The sequence below is a fragment of the Rhyacophila brunnea genome, unplaced genomic scaffold (genome assembly GCF_057557595.1).
Source record: "Rhyacophila brunnea isolate RB1 unplaced genomic scaffold, BYU_Rbru_1.0 scaffold_1, whole genome shotgun sequence".
NCBI classification, from domain to species: domain Eukaryota; kingdom Metazoa; phylum Arthropoda; class Insecta; order Trichoptera; family Rhyacophilidae; genus Rhyacophila; species Rhyacophila brunnea.
In genome coordinates this window covers 57888197-57902105 of record NW_028232751.1, presented here as the reverse complement: position 1 = coordinate 57902105, position 13909 = coordinate 57888197, and the positions used below count along the sequence as shown (strand labels likewise).

At 32.2% G+C, this 13909-nt stretch overlaps 1 protein-coding gene across 1 annotated transcript in view; it reads right to left on the bottom strand.

Annotated features, from left to right (window-relative positions):
* Window positions 1–13909, bottom strand: part of LOC147080005 (uncharacterized) — a 432855-nt gene that overhangs the window by 24518 nt on the left and 394428 nt on the right. The gene's annotated exons all lie outside the window — the stretch shown is intronic.

The window sequence follows — 13909 nt, the reverse complement described above, 5'->3', positions numbered from 1 at the left end:
TGTATGTATGCAGTTCGCCGTATGACACTTTACTGTGAAATGTTGTATCGGAAATATAATATAGCCGTATATTAAAGACCGTCCAACCACATTGGGCCGTATAGTATTGACATAAAATTTATGTCTAAATAAAGCATGGTTCTTGTCGGTTTATACTTTACAGGAAGTCAGTAGCAAACAATTTTTGAAAATAGCCGATGTACTGGATTATTTGTTAGGTTAGATTAGGTTTTCATTCTTGAATTCATGAATTTTGCCAAAATCAGCTACCATCAGTTCATAATATTGAATCTAAAAAAATTGAAGAGCGTATAGTATACGGTCATCTCATTCCAATAGAAAGCTCATGGCGAACTGTGGCACGGTGAAATGTTTTATGTACAATAGCCATTAAAACTTTTCATAAAGTATAGGTACATATTGATTTCTAAAATACTACGAGTATAATTCGAATGATAACAATGAGACATTAGGATAGAGAATAGTTTACGGAAAACAAACTTAAAAAATGGCGTCATAAAATTCGTAAGATTCCATTATATTCCATTTAATTTTACATTTTTTAAATTGTATTATATTATATATCCATTAAGTTAATGGTCCTATAAAACCACACTTACCCCGTACCACTCCCGTTCTTCACGGGACCCTACATTTGATGCGAAGTATAATTTTTATTACTAGAAATGTCTCAGTAGGAGTTACCCAAGACTGAGGTTTTCATATTGTACTCATATGTGCTTTGTCTGAATTTATATGACTTTATAGCCTGTTTATACGTGCACGAATTTACTGCTGACAGTACGTATTATCGCGGCCATAACATGTATTATCATGCAAGTTGGAAGATTGCATGCATAAATCAAAAAAGATCGGAATTTTTTGAATTTTCATGCAATAGTTGGGATTCGTTCTATATCAGCGTATGCACAGTAGAACGATAGTGGTGAACCTGCCTCATTTTGAGGTTAACCAATTTTCACGACCTGTCAAATAGTACCTACTATAAAATGACAACATGGCGTCTTGCTTACTATTGAAGAATGAGATTGGCGAGACAGCCAGTACATTTACGTATAAACAGTAAGTTATTATCGCGATAGTTTAAAATACACACTATTGCTGCAAGTAAATCCATGCAGTGTACAGGCATTATTAAGTTAAGAGCATTGATATACTACTAGATGAGCAGTTCCCATACAAGTGTCATTTTAAAAATGTACCACAAAAGATATAACGAATATCGTCTTATAATATTTCCTTGTAGGTATAATGCGTTAAGACCGTTAACATGGATTCCCGAATTTCACCCGTATTGCCCTGGCTGTAAAACTAAATTTGCGTTCTTGGAATAGTGAACCTAAGGGTGCCTGCAACGCAAAACAGATAGAGCAAGTCGTTATGCGCTGACTATTAGTTAGAGTAAGATGCAAGCCAGACCGGGCTTACTCAGTAAGTTTTAACAAAGGCCGACTCGCTGAAAATCGGGCGTCATTTTAAGAAGCATATGATTCATCCAGTAGTATATCAATAGTTGAGAGTACCCATGAGAGACGCAGAGGTAAAAATGAATTAAAAATTATAGTATTAATACTATCGATCGAAGGTACTTGATGGAATTTGAATTTAGCGTCTGCCTGAAACTGATGCCGAAAGGCGAAACCCGGGTCACAAAAAATGACCATCAAATGGAATATTACAAAACTTAAATCCAATAGAAATTAAAAATTATAGTATTAACAAAGCAAATACAAAACTGTCGTACAATCTAAGCGAAGAGATGGCTTTTGGACACGTTGGACAATTGGACACGTTGGCAGTGTGATTTCTTTCTAAAATTGTAACAGCTGGTTAAGCCGATTTGAGCAGTTCTTCCCTTTCCGTACACATTTTAGGATATTTCCAGAGGATGTGATTTGAATTATGTATTTTTCTATCACATGGACATGATGAACGAGTAACAAAACCAATTCACACATAAACAATATGATAATTTATTATCGGAACACAGTTTTAGATGTATACCGTACCGCTCATCTCTTGTTTATTCATATGGGGTAGCCAAGTGTCATCGATCTTGGCATTGTCGCCGGCTCTACGCCGGTCGTCCTGTAGGTGCTACGCTGCTACGAGAGCACTACGCCAGTCCTATATGCTACGGTAGTGCATTCACACAAATGGATAATCGTTGATTCTACATGAAAATACACTCTCCAAAATGACAGTGCTAAAATTTCTTGCTGTTTTTTAGAACAAACACTACGTAATATACCTAATTTCTCTTTTTGGAGTTTATTTAGGTACTTATGTAGGTACCTAATTATGTACTCGTTTTACACTTAGTGTGTATGTGACCATTATAATACCAATTTATCTATGTTCTTAAAATTTACAAAACAGTACCTATAATAATATTATATCCACACAATGAATGGAACATTTTAAAGAGATTCTCTTCTAGAGAAAACTCTAAAACATTGGACAAATTTTTATATTGTATGTAAGTATTTATAATAACCAACAGGACAAATGAGAGATGAATAAAAATATAAAAATAATAATAAAATTAAACAAAATCAAATATTAAATACAGTTAAAGGGAATAACGCATAGGTAAGTAGTAATCCTGATAGAATTAAAAATATTAAAAAATCTGAACAACTAAAAAAGCAGTCGCTCTGTTACAATAAGTCGTAAATTTTGGAGCAACGTAATTTAAAAGAGGCAAGAAAACAAAACAGTGCCACTCAATCATTGTGAAGATTCATAGTTCTACAGAGTCTTGTCACGGAACAATAGTAACCTAGATTGGTTTTATATATTGAAATATGTGAAAAGATTGGGTAGGTACGTTTAATTTAATGTTTGACAGTATGATTAATTGATCCATTGTTTAATCTATTTCGGGTTGCATAGAGACAAATTTGGTGTATTTATAAAAAAAACATTTATTACTAGTTAAAGTCACGACTTAAAACACATTTATCGTCATATGCGCTACGCACCAAGCTATCCTATGCATTAGGAAATGTCAGACTTTTTACGCATATTTCATTTTAGTCCGTTGATCGAAATAAATTACATGGAGGACAGCATGTGGCCATTGTACTAGACTATGTATACGTATTATAATGACCTAAATGATGGTTATTTTATTCAAACTATCAGCAACAAAATAGCCCTTCAGCAGAAGGGTGGATGCGTCTGGTGACCCGATTGACTTCGGAGGCCTTTGGAAGCCCGCTGTCACTGGTTGCGGCAGGGACAGTTGTGTCGTGTCCCCTCACCATCTTGTTTAACTTACTGATCAGAAGGTGGCGTAGTAAAATCGGGTTTTACCACTTTGGTGGTCTCGCTGTAAAGGGGCGAGACCGTTGTAAGAGGGTGAAGATGAGAAATAGGATTGGTGCTTGCTCCAATGAATGGAGGCAGCTTAACACTCAGTAGAAGAGTATGTTATAAGAACTGTTGCGTTACAAGAGCGATGACACTATTCCGAGGTCCGAGGCTCGGTAGATGAGATGCTGTGCGGAGTGATATAATAGAGACTGAGATACTAACAGTCCGGGAAGTTATGATAGAGTGACATTTTCAATTAATTATGATCCGCTATTTATTGACGGACATACTATTGAATAATATTAGGTTGAAACGACAATTCAATAAATTGCGGATCAGCAATTTTATTGAGTATGCGATAATTTGTCATTGAAATGAATGGGTACCGTATAAAATCCTGAAGGCCGAAATTCCGAATGCCAAAATCCCGAATGCTGAAGTCGCGAATGACCGAAATCCCGAATGGCCGGAATCCCGAAGGCCGAAATCACGAAAAATAAAAAAATACAAACAGTAATAATTCTCAACAACCACCAACTAGAAAGCGAAAAATACTACTTTTTATAAAAGAAATTAAAATAAAAAAATAAATATATATATATATATATATATGCACCTATAGGTATATTTTAACAATTAAAAATACTTAGTTTCCATTTTTCCACAAAAAATGGTTTTTTGTCTATCCTGGTTGTTGGTTGTGAGTTGGTAGTTGTTGAGAATTATTACTGTTAGTATTTTTTTATTTTTCGAGATTTCAACCTTCGGGATTACGGCCATTCGTGATTTCAGCATTCGGGATTTCGGCATTCGGGATTTCGGTATTCGGGATTTCGGCCTTCGAATTTCGGCTTTCGGGATTTAGGCTTTCGGGATTTCGGCCATTCGGGATTTCAGCATTCGGGATTTCGGCCTTCAGGATTCCGACCTTTGGGATTTTGACCCAAACCCGAAATGAATAAGTATAATGAAATAATATTGTAATTGAGATCAGTTATTTCGCTGAGTTTGCGATAATTGGATACTGGCCGATTCTACGTGAAAATGAATATTTATAAATAATATTATAATTGAGATTTTGGTCACACGGATCAGATGACGGCCACAAAATTATTATATCTATTAAAATTATTACAAAAAATATTTTCTAATAATACTTTTAATTATTGTTCTATATTATGTTATGTATTTATTTGGTATTTCTATCGATATGTATTTGAATTTGTATGTAATAATGGATTATAATAAAATAATATTTTATATTATTGTATAGATTCGAGTGTATGTATGATACATGGTATAATAATAAATGGTCGATTCATAGTATTGTTAATTACTAATAATATTTTGTTTGAGTAACGTAGGTAATAAGCTTATACAGTGCCGTAATATTACCGTTAAAACAATATAACAATGGTATTCATTAATCATCCCCCATATACGTAATACAATGAAAGTATTACGTAGTATTCATCTCAACAATGTACCTACCGTCAAATTTTTTCTCCCTCGAATAAGTTTATAGCATGCAAAAAAAAATCCTTTTCATGGACTATCGCTGTTATCTACACCCGCGACAAGTTAAATTAATGTTTCGACCTGCAATAAAATCGCAAGTAAAACTCAGCTCTGCAACAAACTTACAATGCAGCTACGGGCGCGAGAAACGTCAACAAAATGCAACAAATGCAAAAGTCATAAAGATTCTTTCACATTACAACTATAACGCCAACACAAAAGATTCTCTGAATGTTGTATTGTCTGCTACTTCCAATAATATCTTACGAAATGGGAAATAACAACATTGTATATAAATAACATCATTGATGTAAATGGAGAGACTTAGAAGCATTTTATTATATTAAAATAAAAATTGTTATATTAATTAATTATATTAGCAAGTTCAAGTAAGTTACAATAAAAAATACGTGACGTTGGTTAGTAATTAAAGTAATACATACTTTGATTTAAAATATAAAAGCCGATCGCCAATGTAGCTCAATTTAGAAAGTGCTTCAGTGAGTATTTAAAAAAAAGCCATTAGTTAAAAATTGTTGTAATTAAGTATGACTTCTTTATCATTGTGGTCAATGTGCGTGGGCGCGATACCCGAGAGATACAGGTTCGATTCCTGCAGGGTGTCTTACCTTTCAAAATTATGTTTGTTCAATATTATTATTTAATATAATACCGGGCGCATGTATACCACGATGACCGAACCGCAACGTGTCTAGGGTTAGAATCCCGGATCATGAAAAATCTGTTAATACAACCTCCACTCTGATCCTCTTAGAATCGAACATGTTGATATAATATCATGTAATACATACGTCCAGAGGGTCATTTTTCATGTCGGTGTCAATGTACATAATATCCTACTATTGTTAAGCATATAAATTATATTAATTAACATCATCGAATTGCTTTACTTTATTATACAAGTGTATTAGAAAGCGTCAAAGAAAGGACAATGGTTGGACAAATTTAGTCATCCAGTGGTATCCAAGAGGTACAAAACGTCCGAAAGGTAGACCTAGAGGCTGCTGGATTGATGAAATGATAAAGTTCTGCGGAAGTACGTGGCAGCGCAATGCACAGGATTGAAAGAAGTGGAAGCAGCTTAATGAGGCCTTCATCCAGCAGTGGATAGATTCAGGCTGATGATGATGATTCCATTGCGACCGAATTGCAGTAGTTACATCTCCCTATCATGGTCCAATCGTACATTGGATCACTAACAAATATCATTCTACCTACTACTACTACTATCCTCAACCTTTCCCTGCGTTACGAATCATATTTGTAATTATTGCGGAAAATATAGCCTAAGTGTGCAGCCCTTCTGCGCTTGATAGTAGTTATAGGTTTTTTTAAAGCTTATTGGCTCATTTTAAAAACCTCCTTATTGGTAATTAAATCAGCCTATGCAGATATAGCCATATCGAACAAGTAGGTACGAAAATTAGTCCATCATCTTGCCTCTATTCTTCCTTCAGACGGCCACCTAAGTAGTTTATTAAAATCATTCTGGGTATTTTATAACATTTGATACAAAAAGTAACATGTAAACAGATGTTTCGGGACATAAAACCATCCTAAGAATAATCAAATACGGAATCAACAAAAACTATTATAGGTCATCATCATCAATAGTCTAGAACGAAGACCTCACCTAACCTCTTACATTATTCTCAGTCTATAATACACAAACTTTAGGAATGGATAAAAAATAGTATTAAATGAAGAAAAATCAAACAGTATTTATATATAGGTATATTAAACGGTAGCCGAGCGGCTTCCACGTCGGCTTATAATGTGGGTCTATGATTTAAATCCTGGTTCTGGAAAATTCACGTAATATTGTTTTTCAATTTTTATTTGAATTTTATCAGAGTTTGGGCCTAATAGGTTGAGAAAATGGCCAATATCCATTTCTGGTAAAAAACAAAATCTGATAATACAAGCCACACTGTGGAGGAGCATTATTTTGATCCTATTAGGATCGGGCATGGTCAAAATATATTATAAATGTCTCTGAATTACTCAATATCTTATTTAGAATTTAGAATCAATGTATTTTTTTTTTAAATTTTGGTATTTTAGATAAAAACAGATGGGTGTTATGCATAATCAATTTATTACGATAAAATTCATAAATACCTATATTTCTTTTTGAATATATATTTTTAAAAATAAATATCAATCTAAAAGAGCTACAAAGTATTCAAGATAAATAGCGCGAAAACATAGAGATAAATAATTCCGATGCTGCTGTTTGAAGACATTTCATGAATAATTAAAGAATTTTATCGTGGAGGAATACATGCTTTTAAAATAGATAGCTTTGTTGTTAAACGTACATACATCATATGAAGGAAGAATATTTTAGAATTCATATTTCACTGTGGAAATAGTACGGAATAACCTAAATATAGACGTAATATATTTTAAGTCAAAACAACAAATTGTACTAACAAAAGTGTATACAAGAAAATGATCAAGTATTATTGTTTTGATATCTACTCTTTCTTAACTTAAAATGTTGCAACAGATTTATGTTAAATATTAATAAAGTTAATTAGTAGAAAAGGCAGATGTGAAACAAAAATAAGAAGGCGCAAATATATTACGAATAACGCGTTGAAACGTCTTATCACTATCAATATCCACGGAAATTATGTTTGTGCAATCATTAGTGTACTATATATTTTTGTACGTTATGAGTCATGGACACTGAGGGCAAAGAAACGGGAGATAATTGATACCTTAGAAATGTGGTTGGCTCCGAATGGTTCGTATATCTTGTGACAGAGCACCAGACGAACCAGTCAATCATCCAGAGACTACAGAAAAAAGAAAGACTTTCGACAATCTATGTCTGAGACGCATTCGGCAGTTTCAATAACATAGACCGGATAACCTGGGCTGATTTTAGGTAGCCTCCAGGGAAGGCGAATATGAAGAGCGTCGGCGTACTGGAGCGACCAAGTGAAGGAGTTTACGTGGGGAAGCATTCACCCTGCTCGCTCAGGAGATGACGGAATTTCAAGGTGGTGACATCCACAGTCATGATTGAATGACAACAAAAAGATAATTCATGTTGTTTCTTTCATAGATATATCCAAATCTCATTTTCGAGAGACTGCGGGGATTTAAGAATGACCTTTTCTCTGTGAAATTAACATTATTTTGTATATAATTGATAGCCTTTAAACGTTTTTTATTCACAAAAACACACGTTGCTCCGCAGATTGGTCGAATGACACTGTTTAGTTTGAAAAAATATCTTTTGTTGCAATCGAAAGGTCGCATGCTTCTCGGGCTGCGAGTTGACGCCATGTCGATACATGAAAACACATACGAATTAGTCATTCCTATACTGGCTCACCGATAGCCGCATCAAAATGTCTATGCATTACGGGTTACGTAGGTTATGTGTGACTGTCCCTAAGTATATCTGCGCGGTTTCCGCTGTTTTCCGCAGTACATTGATATGGACAGACAGTATCACAGTACTTTAGGATGAAAGTCTAATACTTGAATGAGGAAGCTACGTTTATTAGAGAAAAGCTACACTTTTTAAAGAGAACACTAAACATGGCATACACCATGACCTCTACACATATTGTCGACGCTTAAGAAGGGAAGACGTCTCAAATATTTATATCCACTAATAAAATGGTGGCCATGTTTCCCATGTTGTGTAAACTTGATAATATGTTAATGTATTCAACTTAATTTATTGAGCTGTGACTTATTAATATTATTAATATTAAAACTATCTAAAGAATTAGCAAATAAATATATTTAGCTAGAATTTAGGTGGAAATGTTAAGGTGTAAAACATTGAAATATGCACCGACGTAGTCCAATGCGTAATACACTGGCTTTTCACACCGGTTCGGTTCCCGGTGAGGTTACGATACATCTTTGTGATTTTTTCTATCATAATATGCTTTTGTTTATATTTTGTTTCACCGCTACTAATTACTACACCACTGATTCACCGCAACATGCTGTGTTAAAAATAAGAAAAAAATCCTATCATTTTATGATAATATGTTTGTTTTCTTATAAATGTCACAAACTTTAATTTTCATAGATGTAGTATTATTAATATTGTACGCAAAAATGATTATAATATAATATACGTCGGCATTTTTGCAGGTCCTAATGTCGCTTATTTCCTTAATTGGCATTGCCTTGGCGTAGAAGGTTAATTTTAATATTCATGATATTTAGTTTACAAACATTAATTAATATTGTTTTTGAGCAATTAATTTACTTTCCTCACAAAGAATTAAATTTAGAGGTAGAAATTTCATTACGTTTTATAAAATAAATTGTCTTATTAACGGCCAGGAAAATTTTAGGAAGTAAAACAAAAAGAAACTAATTAGGGTTGTTCCTACATTAAGAGTGACTGTTGGTAGATATTACGGTAGTTTTGTTATTAGACTAAAATCCACATTGAAATCAAATAGATTGTTTATTAAATATTGAAAAATTGAATATAAATACCTATAGGGCAACAGTTTTTATTCTCCCCAATCAGTGGTATCTAAATTGATAAGTTTTGCACTATACAATATTAAAAAAATACCATCCATAAGTAGAACTTAATATCAATAATGATTATTTTAAATGAAATAAATGTGAATGACTTTAAAAAGAACATATTTTTAAACACATTTCAAAGAGAGCGTATAACAATAGATTAGTTATCAAACAAACATACGACGAAATTGTATTTTTGACCATAAATCTACATTTAAAATAAGTATAATGAAACCAGATACAATGAAGCTATAAACAATTCTATAAACACCACAAGTATTATGTACATTAAATTATTATTTATTAATGTAATAAATACTGAATATACATACGGTTTAAGAATGTTAGATTCTTAGAATGCTAGATTCTTTATTATATAAAATAATATAATTTTGATAAGCCTCATAAATTTCCATATCAGAAAAAAGGCCGAGTGAAACTCGGGTTCGCATTTTCATCTTTCCCTTTTTGATCTTACCTTCTAAGCTATCGATCCGTCCATGATTCACCCGATTTTTTTCTTATAACTTAAAATTATACCAATCAGAAAGCAATACTATGTTTTATGATCGATCAATTTAAAGTAAATGACTTAAACGTGACATACGTCCGGCGCTAGCCAAATTTTATTATTGGCATTCTTCTACCCCTGAAAATGATTTTTGTTATTCAATACTGTATATACAAAATCTGTAAGAATGTTTGACTGTTTATTACATAAACCCCCCCCCCAGTCGGTCCAAATTTTTTCTAATACCTATGTAATATGTGTGTTTCAGAGATATCTCAAAATTTTGTTTTTGAAGTTATATTTCTTTAAGCGCGTTTGGAAAAATAGATCAGAGTGAATTTTTGGCGTGTGACGCGCGCAAATGTAACGCATTAATTTGGCGTGGGACGTGGAATGGAAGTTTCGCCCGGTGATGCAATATAATTTATTTTGCGCGGCGACGTTCGGGTGTTCCAAATAATGTTGTACCTTTTATAATGATTATTCATTAAGATTTGAGGCTATATTTATGTAAGTATTATTTATGAGTAAAATTATATACCTATCAATAAATAAATAAATTTTGTGAATGATGAGTGGGTAAATAATTCAAACAATGGTATGTTGTAAATTTACAATATTTAGATACTTCATACACAAAAATACATATTTTTACTGTTTATGATAATATTTGTCGCATATCTCATGTTAATTTATTTATTAGTGGTTTATAATAATCGAAGACAATTATTATAATAATTATTATGTTCGCAAAAACCAATATCCCGTTTCAGTTAAACCATTAAATATGCTATGTTTTGCTTTTGATTTGTATTAAATTATTATTGTTACCTAACGAAAATAGTTGTACAGTCATCTGTTTAAGCAAAGATAGTCGGAATAGCGGTTTGCTAAATTTTTCAAACACAGGTTTTGAGATTTTTTTTCTTCCAAAGTAGGTAGGTACATTCTGCAATATTATTATTTATTCGCATACATAATATTATTGCTGACGGTACCTATATCGATAAAATACCCTTGAGACCGAAATGAATATAATCATAATAACACGGCAATAAAATTTGATTTTTTATTAATTCATCATGGGCACTTCTAAATCGATTATAACCGCTGTATGGCAAAGATGAGGTTTTTGTTTTGTTACAACAAAGAAGTATAACTTCTATCGCGCGTACATAAGTACACACAGCGATTTTTTTTATTATGATTACATTTTCTAAAATTAATTTATCTTTATTTTTTTCTTAATTTTTATCAAGTGTATAAAATTCGAAACGATATAAAATATTTTTTTAATAATAATGTTGATAATAATATTTCTATAATATACTAAAATACATTGTTGTTCGGATTAGATTTCAGGGAAAGGTGCATTCATGAATAAGTTTGAGAACCTCTACTGAGTAAGCATGGCGTATTAATTAAAAATGTAAATATCCTGTTAAATGACGTAGTATTAATAAATTCTTATTGATAGAGAAAGGGCGTGGGCTATATTTTGTATTCCTACGCAAGGCTAAGCGACTTGCTAAAAGATCGATTGGTTTATAATTCTCAATAATTGATTGATTATTACAATGTTTCTCTGTTTTATTGAATCTCAAAATTCCTACGCACTTCTGTTGTTTTCACTGTATAATTAAATATTTTCGTTACAATTATTCTACATAACGTATGTACCTACATAGTCTCACAACAAAAAATAATTAAAAGATAATTGGTGTTTATTTTATTTTTTTTTAAATTTTAACAATCAGTTATCACCAATCTTTTTTTATTTTCTACCTCACATTGAATATAGATTTTGACCACATTGTTTTCTCAAAATTGTATACATTATTAGGTATATTATATACAAAAGGCGGCTAGAGACGGTAATTTATCATATGTATGTATTGAGGTTTTATAATTGTTACAATAAGTTAGCCGACTAAACCGTAAAAACTATCTATCTCGCTCCAAAAGTTAACACAGCCAAGAGAGGTGATGTTAAAACATTGCACTTTTGACAGTTTATTTAGACGGTTAATTTATTGTAACAATTAACTGCCTCAATACATAAATAAGATAAAATGCCGTCAATAGCCGCCAATAGCCGCCTTGTGTACAGACAAGACCCATATCAACAATTTTTTTTTTTTTTTAACTAATAAAAATCCGTATAATATAACAGATGTATCGCATATTTATTTGAACTTAAAACAATGTTAGACTAGCGATTCATATAGTTTTAAATTATTATTATTGCATTTTTAATTATTACAAGTTCACACTTTTGTCATCTAAGATTTATTTGCCAGGGCTATACTGCGATAATAACGTCATCCAATAGTCCTACAAGCGTGAAACAATTTTATTTATTCTACATTATTAACAGTAGTTTTTTGAACAACCACCAACAATTGTAGATAGCAATAGGTACGCCATGTATTTAAAATAAGCTGAGAGTATTTACGTCACTATATCTCAATTTATTCACCCAATGCAGTTATACCTCTCTTGGCGCGTTTGGTAGATGGTAAAAGTTCGACACCACAACAAAGGATTAAACGTCAGAGTGACAGTTGTTGCTTTAAAAATAAAAACAACGACAAATACTTATATAATTTAGTAATATAAGTTAAAGTGTATATAAATAAACCAGCGGCGCTCCAATAAGCGGCCCTTTTTCTGAGTGTGTAATTTACCAAGGTAATTAAAATAGTAATATTAAATAATATTAGTAATTACGGAATGAAGCAATATAATATTTTTAAACCAGCGGCGGTCCAAAAAGCGGCCTTTTTTCTAAGTGTGTAATTTATCAAGATAATTAAAATTGTAATAGTAAATAATATTAATAAAAATGGAATGAAGCAACAGGATAATTTTAAACCAGCGGCGCTCCAATAAGTGGTCCATTTTCTCGAGTGTTTAATTTAACTCGATAATTAAAATTAATTAAAATTTACGCCACAGAAGAATAACTTCTAACGCGCGTACATAAGTACGCGTACCGATTTTTGAAGTTATACTTCTTTTGGGGCGTTTAGTAGAGATTGAGAGCGTCGCATGGACGACAGTATGAAGTTAGCTGGGAAACAAACGCAAGTTTGATAGTATAATTGTTCCGAATTAATTATTAATTTATTATTGTCGACCATTTGCAATTCATAACGTAAACAAACGATTAAACGTCAGAGTGACAGTTGTTACTTTAAAAATAAAAACAACGAGAAATCATTATATAATTTAGTAATATAAGTTTGAGTATATATAAATAAACCAAAAGCGCTCCAATAAGCGGCCCTTTTTCTTGAGTGTGTAATTTAACAAGATAATTAAGAGCTAGTCGAAGAATCTAGGTTATCACAAGTTTTGTTTTTGTTTTGTTACGCCAAAGAAGTATAACTTATAATGCGCGCACATAAGTACACACACCGATTTTTTTCCCTATATAGCTATTAATTCGACCACACAAAGTTTGTATGAATTTGTCTAATAAAATACAGTCGAAACTGTTTGCTAAAAAAAAATTGAGCGCATTGGTTTACCACATAAGACAGGCGTTTAACTAAATCGAATCTATTTGAAGCGTACACAAATTCTGAAAGTTGGTGTGGTAATCGGGGCGTTTACTGGCGGCGGAATATCGGAATTAGATTAGATCAGTGATGCACAAACCGCGGGCCCAAAATTGCATTTGTTGGGGCCCAAAATACTACTTTATCAACAATAATATTATTAATAATATTATCTTTAAAATAGTACTTTATCACCAATAATATTATTAATAATATTATTAATTAATTAATATAATATTATTATTGGAGATAAAGTACTTGTTATTTTGGGCCACAACAAATGCAATTTTGGGCCTGCGGCTTGTGCATCACTGATCTAATCTACATATTATGTAACTATTACATTTAAAATAATAAAGTGCATGTCTCGTCTTCAAGTGTTTTTTCAGTTTTCAACACTTTTACCCACGGCGGCTTGTCAAAAAATAGATAATGGATA